The 18,013-nt window shown below is 43.8% G+C and overlaps 1 protein-coding gene across 7 annotated transcripts in view; it reads left to right on the top strand.

Annotated features, from left to right (window-relative positions):
* NHSL1 (NHS like 1) overlaps positions 1-18,013 on the top strand; it is a 262,680-nt gene that overhangs the window by 168,811 nt on the left and 75,856 nt on the right. The window lies entirely within an intron of this gene.

Below are 18,013 nucleotides of genomic sequence, written 5' to 3'. Positions count from 1 at the left end.
ATAGCTCTAGTTTTCTGCATTCTAGCATTCTTCCGTCTAGTGCCAAGCATGCTTCCTCTGGTGTTCTGTGCCAAGAAGGGAATGATCTTGACCTGTTATTGAATAGATATCCCTGCCCTGTTTAAAGAACAAATAATTTCTCAAAATGTAATTGAAGAAGCATAACCTAGAGGGTCCTGCTGAGCTTGTCTTCTGTTGAGTTTTGTATCTAATAGCACAAGGGCAGCTCTGGTTTAGTCGAAGGGAAAAAAGAAAAAGAATGACAGCAAAATTATATGAAATATCTATAGTATATGTGTATTGGGGAAAATGCTGAGCTATTTTGTATAAAAAGAAATCATGATATTGTTGTGGCCAGTCTGTCTCCTGCTATAACATTTTAGGAAACAGACCCACCGATGGAGCTCATGGTAGGATAAATGCAGTTTTATCAATACAGATTTATAGTTGGTTCATTTTATTAGAATTTCTAATTTAGTACAAAGGACCCTTTGCAGACCATTTTTTGTCTTTTAATATGTGAGTCTGGTGTTAGTTACCACTTCTGAACTACACAGGATAACTTAGTATGTTACATAGTACAGAGCTGGTCCCTTAGCAATGACCTTTTGGTATGTTTCAGCTTTAATTACATTAAAGGTATGTAGAATAGCTGTTCTGTTTGAACCTGCTTCTTCAGACTATGAAGTTAAGTTTAAGAAGAATAAATAGAACTCTCAGAAATCCTGCAGAGAGCTTTTCACTCCTTTCTCTTTGTTCTGCATATGTGGAAGGATTTTTTTCCCCATAGGATCCTGTTGTGTCTTAATAATGAAATTCTCCTGCAAGGGAGAGGAGGTGGAGGTGGAGCAGGAAGGAAGATAAGAAGTGAACCAATTGTGGAAGCTATTTAGTTACTACAGTTGTTAAAGGTATACGTTAAATGTTCATTGGTGAGCTTAGTTCTTTTTTCAAATAAGTATTTGAAATCATTCCATCTACTTACATTTAGCAAGTGTTTTGGTCTCTCTTTTCATTCATATTTGGATATGATTCATTGTGAGGCTATATTTGACTCACTGACTAATACAATTGGATCGGTGCTTAATGAACTCTGAACCAGGAATTAAAATAATCTAAATGTTAAAGCATTACATGGTTGTGACTAAGAGACGCATAGTTGTGCAAATAAGACCCTAGGAAGCTTCAGTCATCAGCTCATCTATTCTGTAATTCAGTTTCTGAGTATGCTGTGCAGGTTTCATCAAGAGAACTGCTTGTGCTTTTTTGTTTGATGCCCTACTGCACTAGTCTTCACAAGATGTATGCATTTTGGAGGGACTCGGGAACAGGGTTTTTTTTCTGCCATCTCTCCACCCCCATTTCCTCATTTTAGACCATAAAAGAGCATACAGACCAGTCATAATTAAGGCATAAGTTGCAAGCACTATGAGGAACAAGCGTAAACCACTCCCATTGGACAAGTACTGAATATTTAACCTGTAGATAGTAGTTAGTTTTATTTTTAAATTTGTTAATGTTTATTTTAAGGAACAAAAGTGTTTCAGAGCTGAAGGAATTTCTGGGAACAGGTAGTGATAACCGCAGAGCACAGTACGTACTTATTGGCTGGGTTTTATCTTTGTTGATAAAAGCCTCCCATTGGGGTCCTTATCGAGCTGAATGAGAACAGCATTTCTGATTTAGTCTGCTGAAAAAGCACTCCGTAATACTGAGGTTGTTTTAAAGCATAGTGTGGTCAAATTACTGAACGTTCTCACAAGTTAACGGGCCACTCTTATTTGAGGGATGGGGAAGTACTCTGCGTTCTGCGGTAATAATCCCAAACACTACAGTTTAAGTAATGTTACTTTACTATTTTGTAGTGTAAATAACTATAGTATATTTAAATTTGACAGTGTAAAATTAGGGTTCTGTGTTGCTAACCTTGCCTTGGTCCAGTGCCATGACTCTGTTCTTCTGCCATCATTACTGACCCATTTCTTATAAGTAATCAGGGTATTGAAATCAAGCAGAGTCCAGGAATAGGAATTGTGCGGCTTTCATTAATCTTCCTTCTCAAGAAAAAACAACAACAAACCAGTAGGTCAGCAAAGCAACAGTGACAGACACATCCTCACTTATCCATGATTATAAACAAACCCGTTAGCCTACATTGGTTGCTGATTGGCTTCCCAATAGAGAAGTTAGGTTGAAACAGTGTTTTATCCCTGAACTGACAGGTAGTCAGGAATGGAACAGGTGTGTGTGTTTATTACTGAGTTAACTGAACAGTTTCATCTGTTTTTTGTGACAGCTGAGTATACTGAGGGAGACGTATTATTTTCTTGTTTGGGGAGTGTGTTCTTAGGAATGTTAGATTATGTTTGACATTGGTAACTGTTGCTGAGAAACTTCTCAGTTTTTATTACCTAATAGCAACATGAGATGGAAAATGTTTTCTTTTTGTGTTATTACACTTTCTGAAGATACCAAAGGTCCAATTTTAGGTATCAGCTGTTTTTTGTTTTTGTTTTTTGTGTCTACCTGTATAATAATGTAGCCTGCCATTCAGAAAATGTCTGTGAGAGAGTCTTGTCTACACTACAAAGTTTTGTCCACAAAAGCTATGTCGCTTTAATTAAAGTGCTTTAATTAAACCACTGTTGCATGTCCACACTATGCTCCTTGTGTCTGCAGAGGGCATCCACCCTAGCAGCTCTTGCATCAACACAGAGAGCAGTGCACTGTGGTAGCTATCCCACTGTGAAACGGGCTGCAGGGTGATTTGGGAAGGGTTTGCAATGCCTTATGGGGCAGGTACAGTGTCATATGGGGCAGGTTTCTCAGTCCCATGGTTCCGGGGCATCCTAATGGATTGTCCACTGCTTTTTCAACTGAAGTGGGGGGTTGGGGCGAGGGGGGGGGGAAACGGGAGAGGAGAGTGGTGTGTTTGGGGCAGTGGAGACAGCAGGCTGATTGACCTATCCTGAGGGAGGGGGATACCCCCCACCCATGTCAGCCCCCATCTCTGCTCAGCACAACAATCTCTCCCGAAGCAGCCCGCTCTGCCTGCCTGCCTGCCTATGGCTCTGTGATTCCCTCTGAGTTCTCCCACATCCTCCTCAGCTGCCGGGAGCAGCATCCTGAGCAGCTCTGTGAGCCCTCCATGCTGAGGAATGTCAAAACAGTACAGCAATCTGCCTGCCCCTGTGTTCCTAGTGCAGGGCAGAACAGGAGCATTCCACCTTAATGATTTGCTCTTTGTTCCCCAAACAGAGCAGCCCCCTCAGCTGTCAGATACTTCCCGGAGCTTTGAAAGGGGAGGGGTGCATGCCTGCAGAACAGCAGAGATCAAAACAGTGAGTAGAATGGTTAGGGCAGGCATTGTGGGATACTGGCCAGTTCTGTCCACAAAATAAACAGCAGTGTCTACACTGACCCTTTGTCACTTTAACTTTGTGACAAAAGGCTTTATGCCTCTACTTGAGGTGGTTTTATTTTGTTGGCAAAACAGCAGAGTTTTGCCGCCAAATGTAGCTTTGTAGTGTGTACGCCTCCCTGTTTTGTCGGCAAAACTTTGTACTGTAAACAAAGCCTTAGTTTAATTATTCATGTTCTTTACACTAAGTTATAAACTAATGGAGCCTTCAGAACAAAGTCTGGCTTTCTTATTGTTAACTGCCTGCAAATGTATTTCTCTCTCTTTACTGTTTCTTTCTAGTGTGTCCATCACTGTAGGAACTAAATTTCCCAATTATTAGTCATTATTTAAGCAAATGCCAGAATAACCCAGTGATTTACCCATGACAATGAAGGGTCCAGTCCTTGCTTGACACAGCTAGTTGTGGAGACAAAGGTGGCTGTAAGTTACATTTATGGCTCTCCCATTTCTGGATGTAACTGAGTGTTGAACTGGCCCCTTGTTCAAGTTAGAGCAGGCACCAGATTTCTCTAATTTATGTCGCTTAAAACAGTCCCTCTGGTACCATTCTATCAGCTTGGGATCAGCAGCGTGCATTGTCCTCCAGCCCTACCCGTATTGTGTTTTCGCCCCTTGTACCTATTCCTGGCTGGACTTGACATATCACCAGCTCTTGGGTGTGAGGAAGCCACTGGAAGGGCTGGTGCAATGACCCTTGCAGGACAAATTTAACCGTAAATATTTGCAATTGAAAAGTTAAGTTCTGTTTCTGTTCTTGATTTACTGTAAAGAATTTGGCCAAGATGGTAGGATTAATACCCTAATTGTCAAACTTTGAAAAATTATCAGTAGGGACGGTTGGGGAAGAAAACAGACCAATTCTGAATGCTCTTGAAACGTATTGAATAAAGGCTACTTACTTTATGATGGGATGCTGGCAAAGTGGTAAATGTACTGAAAAGCAAATAGATGAATAGAGAGGCCTACTTGTGGTCAACCAAGGCAAATGTACTGAAGGGAGACCACTTTACCAGTCTGGCTGTTAAATCAAGTGCTAGGTATAAACAGAACAATACACGTTTTTGTTCATTGTAAGAATGAGATATTGCATTTCCCTGAAAGTTCTGTTATACAAGACGCAGTTGGTGGCATTCATATGCTATAGAGAAGTGGAGGAGAGGTTTTGATAGCTCTTTAACATCACTTGTGTGAATCTGGAGGCGTCTGGAAGAAAGCAAAGAATAGACACTTCTTTGTATAGGAGCTCTTGTAATTCGAGCAATGAATGTCTGCTTTAATTAATCAGGTGGAGGAGCCTTACAACAAGTTCAAATCTGAAGCAAATGAGATATGAGATCTGTTGCAGAGGATGGTGGTTAGAGTTTAGGGTATATAGTCACTGCAGTGACAGAATCTGATTAAACATCTTCAGATGTGTTTTTAATGATGAATATAGTATATTCTCAAATCTTTACCATGGATTGCTCCATCCAGTGTGTCGTAGTCAGCAAGTGTTTCTGTGTAGAGAGCAGTTGCTGTAATGTGAAAAAATTGGACTTAAATCAAATTAAGGCTGGAACACAATAAGCAGAACATTAAACTTCACCGGAAAACGTACAAGCATTTTAAGGACTCTCCTCATCAGTGGCAAACACCTAATTGAGTCAGATTGGCCAACAAAAATTGATTATGGCAGCATAATATAAACCTATTTTATCATGTGATGGTTCAGAAAGATTGCATCTCGAAGAGCGTTAGCTGGTTCCAGATGAAGTCATAAAAAGCAATCAGCTTGCAGTTGAGGTGCATTTTCTGCACCATTGTATTATGGTTAACTAGTTCTCTGATTGGACCAGCTTTCGTTGGTGAGAGAGACAAGCTTTCAAGCTTACACGGGGTTGTCTCTCACACCAGGAGTAGTTGGTCCAATAAAAGATGTTCTTCTTTGAGTGCTTGCTCATGTTGATTCCACTCTAGGTGTGTGCACACCCACGTGCACAGTCATCGGAGACTTTTGCCTTAGCGGTATCCATAGGGTTGGCTGCGACGCCCCCTTGAGTGGTATACATCGGTATATCAAGTACAGCGGACCCTATGCCCTTTCAGTTCCTTCTTACTGCCTGTGACCATTGGTCGGAGCACCTTGTCTTGCATCGCAAGAGCATTAGTGGTTCTTTCAGCCCATTGTACTGTCTAATCTTTGTTGTTAGTTGTTAGGTACGTAGTTTGACCATTAAGTTAAGTGTTAGATAATAGTTTTAGTAGTTAGAGTCCTACTGGGACTTCGCCGCAGAGTGGGACATGACCTGTTCCCCAGGCTTCAAGCCATGTTCATCGTGTAACCGACCGATGCCCATTACTGACCCATGATAGCTGTTGGAAGTGTTTGGGGGAATCACACACAAAAGACAAGTGCAGGATCTGCAAAAACTTTCGCCCTCGAACTCAAAAGGAGCGGGATATCCACTTGAGGACCATCCTCATGGAGGCTGCACTTCCTCCTGCCTTGGAGCCTCCAGTCGGACTCCCTGCCTAGCACTTTGACGTTGGTGCGCAGCGCACTGCTGGCAACAGAACCCACCCGGCACCGTTCCCCCTCGCTAGTGCTCTAGGAGCAGCTGAAGCCCAAGGGTCCGTCAGCACCGCGGGACAAAGGGGAGTTGGGCAAAGTACCTGTGCTAGAGGCCACATGCCCACTCCGGAGCTACACTGGGGTACTGCTGTGGTCGGACCCCCTAGCCTGGATCCGCCTCCGACTTCCAGGAGCATCAGGGGTCCTAGCCCTTCATAGGGCCATGTATGCCCAAGGTGGCCCCAGCAGCCAAGGACCGAGTAGCCCGGCTGGCGCCACAGATGCCAAGCCAAGCGATGGATCCAGTTAAGCCCCAGACCTCTTAAGGGCAAGCTGGTTATGGTACCTCCCGCTAAAGCAAAGGAGCGTCCCCAGACCGCAGGCATCAATCCCCATCACCACGGTCTAGGACCCTGGTGCCGCAGCCTCGGTCTCCGATTAGAAGACCCAGGTCCTTCACCAAGGTCACCACCTATGAGGCACGGGATGCCCAAGTCATGACGCTGATCCCTGTACCCGTGGTAACTCTGGGCCTTCCATCAGAGATTGCTGCGGCGCAAATCCACATCGCCTAGGTGCTTCCCTCCCCCCGCCCCGGCATCAAACCCCTTGGTGCGAGACTGTTCCCAGTTGCAGCACCAGTCTCCAAGTCCCTGGTAACACTCTTCCGGCACACACCATTCCTCTCCATTTTCTTACTGGTTGCCAACGAGGGTCAGCCGACGGACTCTGGCATCTATGGCTCTGCCCTGGTCGCCAGAAGGGCAGTGGTCTGAGTTGGAGGGAGAGTTCAGCCCCTCACCTAGGAGAGGCAAATCACTAGAGGCCCACGAGACCGGCACAGTTCTGGCTGTGGCGGCATGGCAGCAGAGGCAGTGGCCCACCCAGTGGCAGTGCTGGAGCCCATGGGGTGTACCTGTCATGCCGGTCCCATACTCCTAGCGTTCCTCTCCGGCTGCATTGGACACACTGCCTCCAGCATAGCTGGCACCATCTTTGGCGCACAGTGCCGAGTCTGATATGGGAGCGTTGCAGCAGGCCCCGATGCCCAAGGAGCTGTCCCCTGGCAAGCAAGGGGAAGCCGCCCCGCCCCATGCAGTACAGTCATCTTCGTCCTCTCTGGACGAGGCGATGGTGGGCCCCTTGCAAGTGAGCAGCCTTTCCCCTTCCCTTCCCTCCCCTCCCCCCGATGACTTCAAAGAGCACCAGGCCTCGCTCTAAAGGGTGGCTGCTAACCTGAACTTGGAGGTCAAGGAGCTAGCAGTGGAGTCTGACGATCTCTTCAGTGTCATATCCTCCTCCACTCCAGCCCGGGTCACATTGCCCGTCCATCCAGGGGACCTGAAAATTGCCAAGTCTGTGTGGCAGACCCCCTCTTCCATTCAGCCAGCCTGCATTGCTACTCCATTACAGTTACTGCTCCAGCTGGATTTGCTGTCACAAAACCATGGTGCCCTCCTGTACCCGAACCTGGAAGCATTGCACTTGATGGGTTGGCTGCAGCATGGCTAAATGCAGAGGAGCAGGAGTGCTCCACCAGAGTCCAGCAAGTCTTGGGCATCAAGTCTGGGCAGCAGAAAGCCCTCCACTAGAGCGACCTATGCGGCCAAGTGGAGGCAGTTTATGTTTTGGTCCTCAAATAAAGGCATTCAGCCTGTGTGGGCTTCAGTGCAGTTGATCCTGGACAGAATGAAAGGTCATATGATGTCCTCTCAAAGACTTTCTTCTTGGATCACTGCCCGCATTCACTGCTGCTGTGAGCAGGCAAGGGTGCCGCCTCTGGCAATAACTACTGTCCATTCAACCAGAGTGCAAGCTTTGTCGGCAGCTTTGTTGGCCGAAGTGCCTATCCAGAACATCTCTGAGGCGGTCACCTTATCGTCCGTCCACACGTTCACGTCCCATTATGCACTTTCCAGCGAGCCTGGGATGATGCTGGCTTCAGTAGAGCTGTACTGCAAGTCACGAGACCACGAACTCCCAAGCCCACCTCTGAGGAGACTGCTTGTGAGTCACCCAGAATGCAATTGACATGAGCAAGCCCTCGAAGAAGAAAAAACCGTTACCTAACTTTTCACAATAGTTGTTCTTCGAGATGTGTTGCTCATGTCCTGCCCCTCTGTCGGAGTTGTTGGCAAGAAGGAACTGAGAGGGCATAGGGCCAGTGGTGCCTGATATACAAGCACATGAGCGTGGCACTGAAAGAGGCACTGCAGCCAGCCCTACGGATACAGCTCAGGCAAAAGTCTCCAACGATTGTGCACGTGGGCGCACACACACCTAGAACGGAATGGACACGAGCAACACATCTCCAAGAACAACAGTTATGAAAAGGTAGGTAACTGTTTTTACCTCACTCACATTGTCTCTCTAATATCCTGGGACTGACATGGCTACAACAATGCTGCGTAGTTCTCTGATGAAAGTGTCATTTTTCACACTGGCCTTTTAGAAGCTCACTTTTCAACACAGCCATATTGGTGCCCAAGCATGTGATCCCATTTTCTGGTAAAGTTTTTCTCGCTAAGAGCTTTGGCACATGTGACAGTGTTGATGGAGCAGAAATGAAGATTAGAGTAAGATTTTCTTACAGTTGATTAGGTTTTCTTGCAAACTGTTAGCAAAAGTGAAAATCTTAACATACCTTCTTCCTTTCCCCCCCAAGTCCTTGTCCCTTCTGCCAGCTCTTCTCCCATATGTCATTCACCAGCACATATGTATTGGGAAGCTGCAAGCTCTAGAATGCCCACCTGGAAGGATACAATAGGACAGGCGTTCTCAAACTTCATTGCACTGAGACCCCCTTCTGAGAACAAAAATTATTACACGACCGCAGGAGGGGGGACCAAAGCCTGAGCCTGCCCGACCCTTGCTGTCTTGGGCGGAGGGTGGGTTGGGGGTGGGGGTCAAAGCCGAAGGCCAAGGGCTCAAGCCCCATACAAGGGGCTTGTAACCTAACCCCGCCACCTGGGGCTGAAGCTCTCGGGCTTCAGCTTTGGCCCCGGGTGGTAGGGCTCAGGCTTCAGCCCTGGGCCCCAGCAAGTAAACCAGCCCTGGCGACTCCATTAAAATGGGTCACAACCCACTTTGGGCTCCCGACCCACAGTTTGAGAACTGCTGCAATAGGATATTGTCCTGACAGCACTCTGGGTATAGTTTTCATCTAATCATACTGATGATTGATATATCTGGCACCTACTCCCAGGTATTTAGCCCCAATTGGATTTTGACATAATTTACATTGGAATCAGAATATCAGGCTGATGGAGCACTGTACAATACATTGATCAAAAATATAAATGCAAATATAATCAAAGTCTACATGTAGTTTTCATGCTGATTGCATAACAAAATGAATTTTAAATGACTGCTTTTAAAAGTAGTTTTAGGGTTAAGTTGAAAAGTTTATTCTCTATTACTGACCAGGACTAGCAGGATAAAATAGTTGGAAATATTGAGACTGGCTGATACTATGTAGATCACTAGAAGATCCTCAAACTTTTTGTTTGTATTTAGAAACAGGTTAAATCTGGTCTTTTTATGTCTCTCTTTTCCCCCCCCACCCCAAATATCCAGAGTCTTCTCTGTTCCACTGCCTGTGATACTCATTGCTACGTTGTTAGTTCCAGAATACAGCATCCTTGAATCAGATCAATTCTGTCATTAACTCACTGGGCAGCTGGTGCCAACATTTTTGAGGGAAATCAAACTTACCTTTCCCCTCTTTATGGAAGGGGATTAGTAATTCCAGTTTATTGATAGTCCTTCAGTATTGCTAAAAAATTATAATAGAATTGGTGACATTTAAGCACCAGCAGTGCTGTCAGTTCATCAGTAAACAAAAGTGGTCCATCTTAATTTGTCTAATTACCATCTGACGTGTGAGCCAGCTGCCCCACTGAACAAAAGCAGTTGATCATACTATCTTATTAATTGCATATTAATTACTGCATTCATCTTAACCATATGGGAGATGTTGCTGAATGCATTGAAGGCTGTTTAATAGTAGGAAAGGGGGAAATGAAATAGTAATTGTATCTTCAGAGCATAAATCTCAAAGGTGCTGGTGTGTGCACACCATCCTAATATGATCCATGTGTTGTCCTTCTGCTCTTTCTGTTCTTTGACTTGTCCTGAAAATTTGGAGAGATTTGAACAGAAAGACAAGTGATCATAATGAAGTATGTCTTGGTTGATGACTGTATACAGATGAAAACTAAAACAAGCTGGTATTTTATTTGTATGAATGTTTAAGTGGTAATTTATTACAGCCATTTCTCTTGTTTAGAGTTGTTAATTATAACCCCCACGTTACCTAGAAAAAGAAACCTAGCATATGATTCTGTTTGTGTGTCTGTCTGGACTCTCTCTGGTTCTGGACTCTCTCTCTGGTATACTTATTTTAATTTATGGGACAAGGATCTGGGTGGGATTGTTTGGGAAGGGAGTGGTGATATTAGAGATTAGACAGTTTCGTATATCTTTATATGTGAAGTTCAAGGTTTTATACATTTTTGCTACAGACTTGGGTACCTCTCATGCAAACAGGACAGTTTCTGAGTAAAATTGGGCCTATTTCGGAACATAAATGCATTGCCCTTTTTTTAAAAGTTGAAGATGGCTTTTGCATCTGAAACATGGAACATTCTCGTTTTTGCATGTTTTTTGTGGGAGTACAGCCATTTCTGCAAATCTGAAAATGAAATTTACCAAGAGACAAATAGTGGAGAAAAACGAAACACTGAGCATTTCTGTGCCCAAAATTCCACACAGCAAAAATGTTGATTGCTGCATGTGTTCAGTATCTACCCATCTTTCAAGATGATGAAATCTGTCACACTGGGAGGCAAGACACTGAAATGCTTGTCTATATTTATTTTTTCATGCATTGTGAATGCACCTGCTGCCATTGGAAAACTCTCATTTGCCTTAAAGCAGACAGAAAATATAGGCTATGAGTACACTGCAATGATTGACTTCTTCCCTTTCGCTCCTAGATTTCCATTATCATGGTCTAATTCTTACTGGTTTGCATAGCTACTCATTGCAGATTGATGAGTGCCAATGGTTCCCTGTAGATGGCAGTCTTTTGCCTTGTGCTAGACATTCACTCTTTGCTGTTTTGGAACGCAGCAAGTTTTCCTTTCAGATTGCAGAGTTAAATGAATATAACAGAGTGATACTTAAGCTCTTCAGGTAGCATTTCAGTCCTTGGTTTTCTGTTTTACAACTGCAGTATTTTTAATTTTTTTTTTTTTTTTTTTTTTGTAATTCACACTTTCTGGTTTGTGTATTCCTTTAGATTTTAAAAAGTGTTGATTTCTTTGCTCTAATTATAGAACCAGGCTAAGCAATGGTTAATGTTTGGTTCCTCTGTACTCTGCTGTCCACAGTCTCCGTATGCATTCAGGCTACATCACGTGGATAGAGACAAAACTGAAGTGAGTGTGATCCTGCTGGTGCTTTTGTAAAACATGATTGTATTGCAGCAGTGATGGTCTGAGTGACTTTAGCAAGGCAAATGATGCAAATCAGGTGATATGTAATACACTCTTCAAGAATTTCAGTTTCATAACAGATGCAATCTTGGAAAGACACCTGCTACCCTCTGTGTCTAAACTAAGCTAATATACTTCAATTACAACTGCTACACTATATTAAAAAAAAAAAATCTAACTAAAGCAGGAGAGCTAAGTCCTATCCTAGATTTTTCCCCATGCCCCTTGCAGACTCTTTAGGAGGGCAGGAAACTCCTCCTTCTGGAATTTTTAAAGCAGCGAAGTTGCAGGTTGACTTGGCAACAGGAAGGACACTGGTGGAACTCTTAAACTCCAGCTTTCTGGGAAAGGGAGTGGTGCGAGTGAATGGCTGATTGAATTCCCAAATCCCTGTTTGTATAAAAGGAAGGATGGGGCTGGAGCTGGAATATGCTTTGTCTTACTCAGAAACTTTGAGATTCTTGGCTGATTAAATCTATCAATGTGGCTGCCCCAAAGTGAGCCTAGGAATATTTTGGTATTAAAGGCTTAGCCCTACTTTAGTATCAACAGATGGTATTTTGTTTGTATTCCTTAAATCTTTCAGAAGAACAGAGATTGGGAAGAGGTTAGTTGAGTATTTAGTGTATCGCATTTAAAAAATGTCTTCAGAATCTAGGTGTTTGGTAACTGATATATACTTACAAATTACAAATATTAAATATTAAAAATTAAAAATATTTCAGTTTAGTAAACTTGATGAATACACACAAGGGTTGCTCAATTTAGAAAAATTATTAATGAGACTAGACCAAACATATTGGCAAAATACATCTCATAATATACTATTGCTTAAATATGCATCTGCTTTTTGCTCATAAGTCCAGATAAGAGAACTCCTAAGCTAGCATTTAAAGCAGTGCATTACAATTGCATCTCAACTGTAACTATAATTAATAGATTCCAAAGCCAGAAGGGACCATTGTGATAATTTAGTCTGACCTGCTGTATAACACAAGCCATAGAACTTTTCCAAAATAATTCCTAGGGCATAGCTTTCAACAAAACATCCAATATTGATTTAAAAATTGCCTGCAATGAAGAATCCACCATGACCCTTGGTAATATGTTCCAATGGTTAATTACTTTCTCAGTTAAAAAGTTACACCTTATTTTCAATCTGAATTTGTCTAGTTCAGTTCCAGCCATCATGTTATACCTTTCTCTGCTAGCTTGAAGAACCCGTTATTAAATCTTTGTTTCCCACATAGGCAGGTACAGACTTTAATTAAGTCAACCCTTAACCTTAGAATCATAGAATATCAGGGTTGGAAGGGACCTCAGGAGGTCATCTAGTCCAACCCCCTGCTCAAAGCAGGACCAATCCCCAATTAAATCATCCCAGCCAGGGCTTTGTCAAGCCTGACCTTAAAAACTTCTAAGGAAGGAGATTCCACCACCTCCCTAGGTAACGCATTCCAGTGTTTCACCACCTTCCCAGTGAAAATTTTTTTCCTAATATCCAACCTAAACCTCCCCCACTGCAACTTGAGATCCTTACTCCTTGTCCTGTCCCCTTCTACCACTGAGAATAGTCTAGAACCATCCTCTCTGGAACCACCTCTCAGGTAGTTGAAAGCAGCTATCAAATCCCCCCTCATTTTTCTCTTCTGCAGACTAAACAATCCCAGTTCCCTCAGCCTCTCCTCATATGTCATGTGTTCCAGACCCCTGATCATTTTTGTTGCCCTTTGCTGAACTCTCTCCAATTTATCCACATCCTTCTTGTAGTGTGGGACCCAAAACTGGACACAGTACTCCAGATGAGGCCTCACCAATGTCGAATAGAGGGGAACGATCACGTCCCTCGATCTGCTCGCTATGCCCCTACTTATACATCCCAAAATGCCATTGGCCTTCTTGGCAACAAGGGCACACTGCTGACTCATATCCAGCTTCTCGTCCACTGTCACCCCTAGGTCCTTTTCCGCAGAACTGCTGCCTAGCCATTCGGTCCCTAGTCTGTAGCTGTGCATTGGGTTCTTCCGTCCTAAGTGCAGGACCCTGCACTTATCCTTGTTGAACCTCATCAGATTTCTTTTGGCCCAATCCTTCAATTTGTCTAGGTCCCTCTGTATCCTATCCCTGCCCTCCAGTGTATCTACCACTCCTCCCAGTTTAGTATCATCCACAAATTTGCTGAGAGTGCAATCCACACCATCCTCCAGATCATTTATGAAGATATTGAACAAAACCGGCCCCAGGACCAACCCCTGGGGCACTCCACTTGACACCGGCTGCCAACTAGACATGGAGCCATTGATCACTACCCGTTGAGCCCGACAATCTAGCCAGCTTTCTACTCACCTTATAGTGCATTCATCCAGCTCATACTTCTTTAACTTGCTGACAAGAATACTGTGGGAGACCGTGTCAAAAGCTTTGCTAAAGTCAAGAAACAATACATCCACTGCTTTCCCTTCATCCACAGAACCAGTAATCTCATCATAGAAGGCAATTAGATTAGTCAGGCATGACCTTCCCTTGGTGAATCCATGCTGACTGTTCCTGATCACTTTCCTCTTATGTAAGTGCTTCAGGATTGATTCTTTGAGGACCTGCTCCATGATTTTTCCAGGGACTGAGGTGAGGCTGACTGTCCTGTAGTTCCCAGGATCCTCCTTCTTCCCTTTTTTAAAGATTGGCACTACATTAGCCTTTTTCCAGTCATCCGGGACTTCCCCGGTTCTCCACGAGTTTTCAAAGATAATGGCCAATGACACTGCAATCACAGCCGCCAATTCCTTTAGCACTCTCGGATGCAACTCGTCCGGCCCCATGGACTTGTGCACGTCCAGCTTTTCTAAATAGTCCCTAACCACTTCTTTCTCCACAGAGGGCTGGCCATCTATTCCCCATGTTGTGATGCCCAGCGCAGCAGTCTGGGAGCTGACCTTGTTAGTGAAGACAGAGGCAAAAAAAGCATTGAGTGCATTAGCTTTTTCCACATCCTCCGTCACTAGGTTGCCTCCCTTATTCATTAAGGGGCCCACACTTTCCTTGGCTTTCTTCTTGTTGCCAACATACCTGAAGAAACCCTTCTTGTTACTCTTGACATCTTTCACTAGCTGCAGCTCCAGGTGCTATTTGGCCCTCCTGATTTCATTCCTACATGCCCAAGCAATATTTTTATACTCTTCCCTGGTCATATGTCCAACCTTCCACTCATGGTCACCGTTAAGCCAAGCTGGTCGCCTGCCATATTTACTATTCTTTCGACACATCGGGATGGTTTGTCCCTGTAACCTCAACAGGGATTCCTTGAATTACAGCCAGCTTTCCTGGACTCCTTTCCCCTTCATGTTAGTCCCCCAGGGGATCCTACCCATCCGTTCCCTGAGGGAGTCGAAATCTGCTTTCCTGAAGTCCAGGGTCCGTATCCTGCTGCTTACCTTTCTTCCCTGTGTCAGGATCCTGAACTCGACCAACTCATGGTCACTGCCTCCCAGATTCCCATCCACTTTTGCTTCCCCCACTAATTCTTCCCGGTTTGTGAGCAGCAGGTCAAGAAAAGCTCCCCCCCCAGTTGACTCCTCTAGCACTTGCACCAGGAAATTGTCCCCTACACTTTCCAAAAACTTCCTGGATTGTCTACGCACCGCTATATTGCTCTCCCAGCAGATATCAGGAAAATTAAAGTCACCCATGAGAACCAGGGCGTGCGATCTAGTAGCTTCTTCGAGCTGCCGGAAGAAAGCCTCATCCACCTCATCCCCCTGGTCCGGTGGTCTATAGCAGACTCCCACCACTACATCACTCTTGTTGCTCACACTTCTAAACTTAATCCAGAGACACTCAGGTTTTTCTGCAGTTTCGTACCGGAGCTCTGAGCAGTCATACTGCTCCCTTACATACAGTGCTACTCCCCCACCTTTTCTGCCCTGCCTGTCCTTTCTGAACAGTTTATAACCATCCATGACAGTACTCCAGTCATGTGAGTTATCCCACCAAGTCTCTGTTATTCCAATCACGTCATAATTCCTTGACATCACCAGGACCTCCAGATCTCCCTGCTTGTTTCCAAGGCTTTGTGCATTCGTATATAAGCACTTGAGATAACCTGCTGATCGCCCCTCATTCTCAGTATGAGGCAGGAGCCCTCCCCTCACAGACATTCCTGCCTGTGCTTCCTCCCAGTATCCCGCTTTCCCACTTACCTCAGGGCTTTGGTCTCCTTCCCCCGGTGAACCTAGTTTAAAGCCCTCCTCACTAGGTTAGCCAGCCTGCTCGCAAAGATGCTCTTTCCTCTCTTCGTAAGGTGGAGCCCGTCTCTGCCCAGCACTCCTCCTTCATGGAAGACCATCCCATGGTCAAAGAATCCAAAGCCTTCTCTCCGACACAACCTGCGTAGCCATTCTCTTTGAACAAAGCCTTGTCTTTGTTCAGCTGAATAGACTGAGCTCCTTGTGTCTATCACTATGACATATTTTCTAAGCCATTAATCATTCTCGTAGCTCTTCTTTGAACTGTCTCCAATAAATAAACATCCTTCTTTAATTGTGGACACCAGAACTGGACACAGTAGTCCATCAGTGGTCACACCAGTGCCAAATAACCATTCTACCCCCTACTCAAGATTCCCATGTTTATGCATCCAAGCATTGCATTAGCCCTTTTGGCCCCAGCATCGTATTGGATGTTCGTGTTCAGCTGGTTATCCACCACAACACCCAAATCTTTTTCAGAGTTACTGAGAGTCCCCTCTCCTGTAAGATTCTCCTATAAGTGTGGCCTACATTCTTTGTTCCTAGATGTTTACATTTACATTTAGCCATATTGAAGTGCATATTGTTTGCCAACTGATCCAGATTGCTCAGTGTCAGTGACCTGTCCTCTTCATTATTTACCACTCACCCAAAATGTCATGTGATACCAAGTCAAATACCTTACAAAAGTCTAAGTATATTACATCAACAGTACTATCTTTATCAATCAAATTCATAATCTCCTAAAAATATTAAGATGGGTCTGGATTATTTGGGTGTATGAACTAGAAAGAGCACATCTTGAATTTCAGATCCCTGGCTTCGCCTGCAGTTTTAGCAGTTAGCAAAACATCATTTTACTTCTAAACTGAGCAAATAATCTGACCTGGAGTCAGTGAGGGACTATATATGAAACCCCATGATACAGTCACTTACCAGAGTGGAGCTGCATTTAATCAGTCTCCATATGTCTTCCATACAGAGAGAGCTTTGCTTCAGTCTGAGTATTTGTCATTTTTAAATAGAAGTCCCTCAAGCACTGGGCTTAACTGTTAGGTTGCAGTTCTTATCTCTTTTTAGAACAACACTTTGTCAATACGATGGCAAACATCCAGCCTGTTAGCTGGATCTGACTGACATGATGTATAAATCTGGCCCTTGTGACAGACTAAGTGTCTGTCGAATTTAATGTTTTGTTTTTTAAAATTCAGTTGCTCACACTGTTGGTTTGGAAATATCCCTTCCAAGTGTGAACTAGGCTTTTCTGGAATGCACAGCTACTCTGTGGATTACTCAGTTGGAATGCACAGCTACTCTGAAACAGTAATTTGGAGAAAAGTCAACATTTGTCTCTTAAGTTTTAACTCTGAAGCCTAATGATAGTAATTCAAATGACAACTTTTACTATTCAATTTTAGTAGAAGCATTAATCTCTTACACTTTTCCTTTGTTGAGTACAGTGGTAGAACTTTAAAACTGTGGTGATATAAAGGCTGGAACCAACTTTTCTCTCTGATTTTCAATGTCTTAGTCTAGGTCCTTCCTTAGGGAGCAAATGAGATGCCATTGGCTTTTCGGCCCTTGCTGAAAACAGATGAGTGGGTTTTTTAAAAAGTGTTTTTCCTGCAGTTTTGTGTTCTGGCTGTTAGGGGCCCCTAACCTTAAGTTTCTGGTCTGTAGACGCTAATTAAATTTGTAATTAGCCCTTCTCCACAGAAAGTTCGACAACCCTGTTTAATTTAAATGAGCTCCTTCAGCTTTTTGTAGCAGCACCCTTTTCATCTACCTGCTTTTCCTTTTGTTTGTTAAACATTTGACTGATGAACATGAAAGGCATTGCTAGACCGGTGATAGTGAGCTGGAAGTGTCTGAGTAGAGCACTGAACAGATGGTAGCAGTCGTGTCAGATTAAATAATTAAATAGTATCCGAGACAGAGGCACTCTTTCAGTGCACAATAGATAAGAGAGTTTTGTAGCAGTATATTTAACTTGTTGTAAGCCAAACACTTTGCCCCAGAGTTACTCAGGGAGAGCTGTAGTGTAGTGCAGGTTTTTCTCTTGTGTCTGATGTAGGTGAAGATTATTTTGTCTTCCTTGTCTTCAATGGGATTCATTCATCAGAAGGAAATGTTAGTACTGTTTGGTGTTCCATTAAAAAAGTGTTCTCAAAGCATGCACAGAGAAAGAGTTGTTTCATCTCTTGATGCCTGAAATGGGCACTGTGACAGAAATTTAAACACTGGGGAATGTTTTGGATATTTTAGGTGTCTATACTTAAAATCCTTTTACAAAGTT

This window comes from Lepidochelys kempii, chromosome 3 (genome assembly GCF_965140285.1).
Source record: "Lepidochelys kempii isolate rLepKem1 chromosome 3, rLepKem1.hap1, whole genome shotgun sequence".
Classification (NCBI taxonomy): Eukaryota; Metazoa; Chordata; order Testudines; family Cheloniidae; genus Lepidochelys; species Lepidochelys kempii.
The sequence above is the reverse complement of the archived record's forward strand: the minus strand, read 5'-3'. Positions and strand labels throughout refer to the sequence as shown.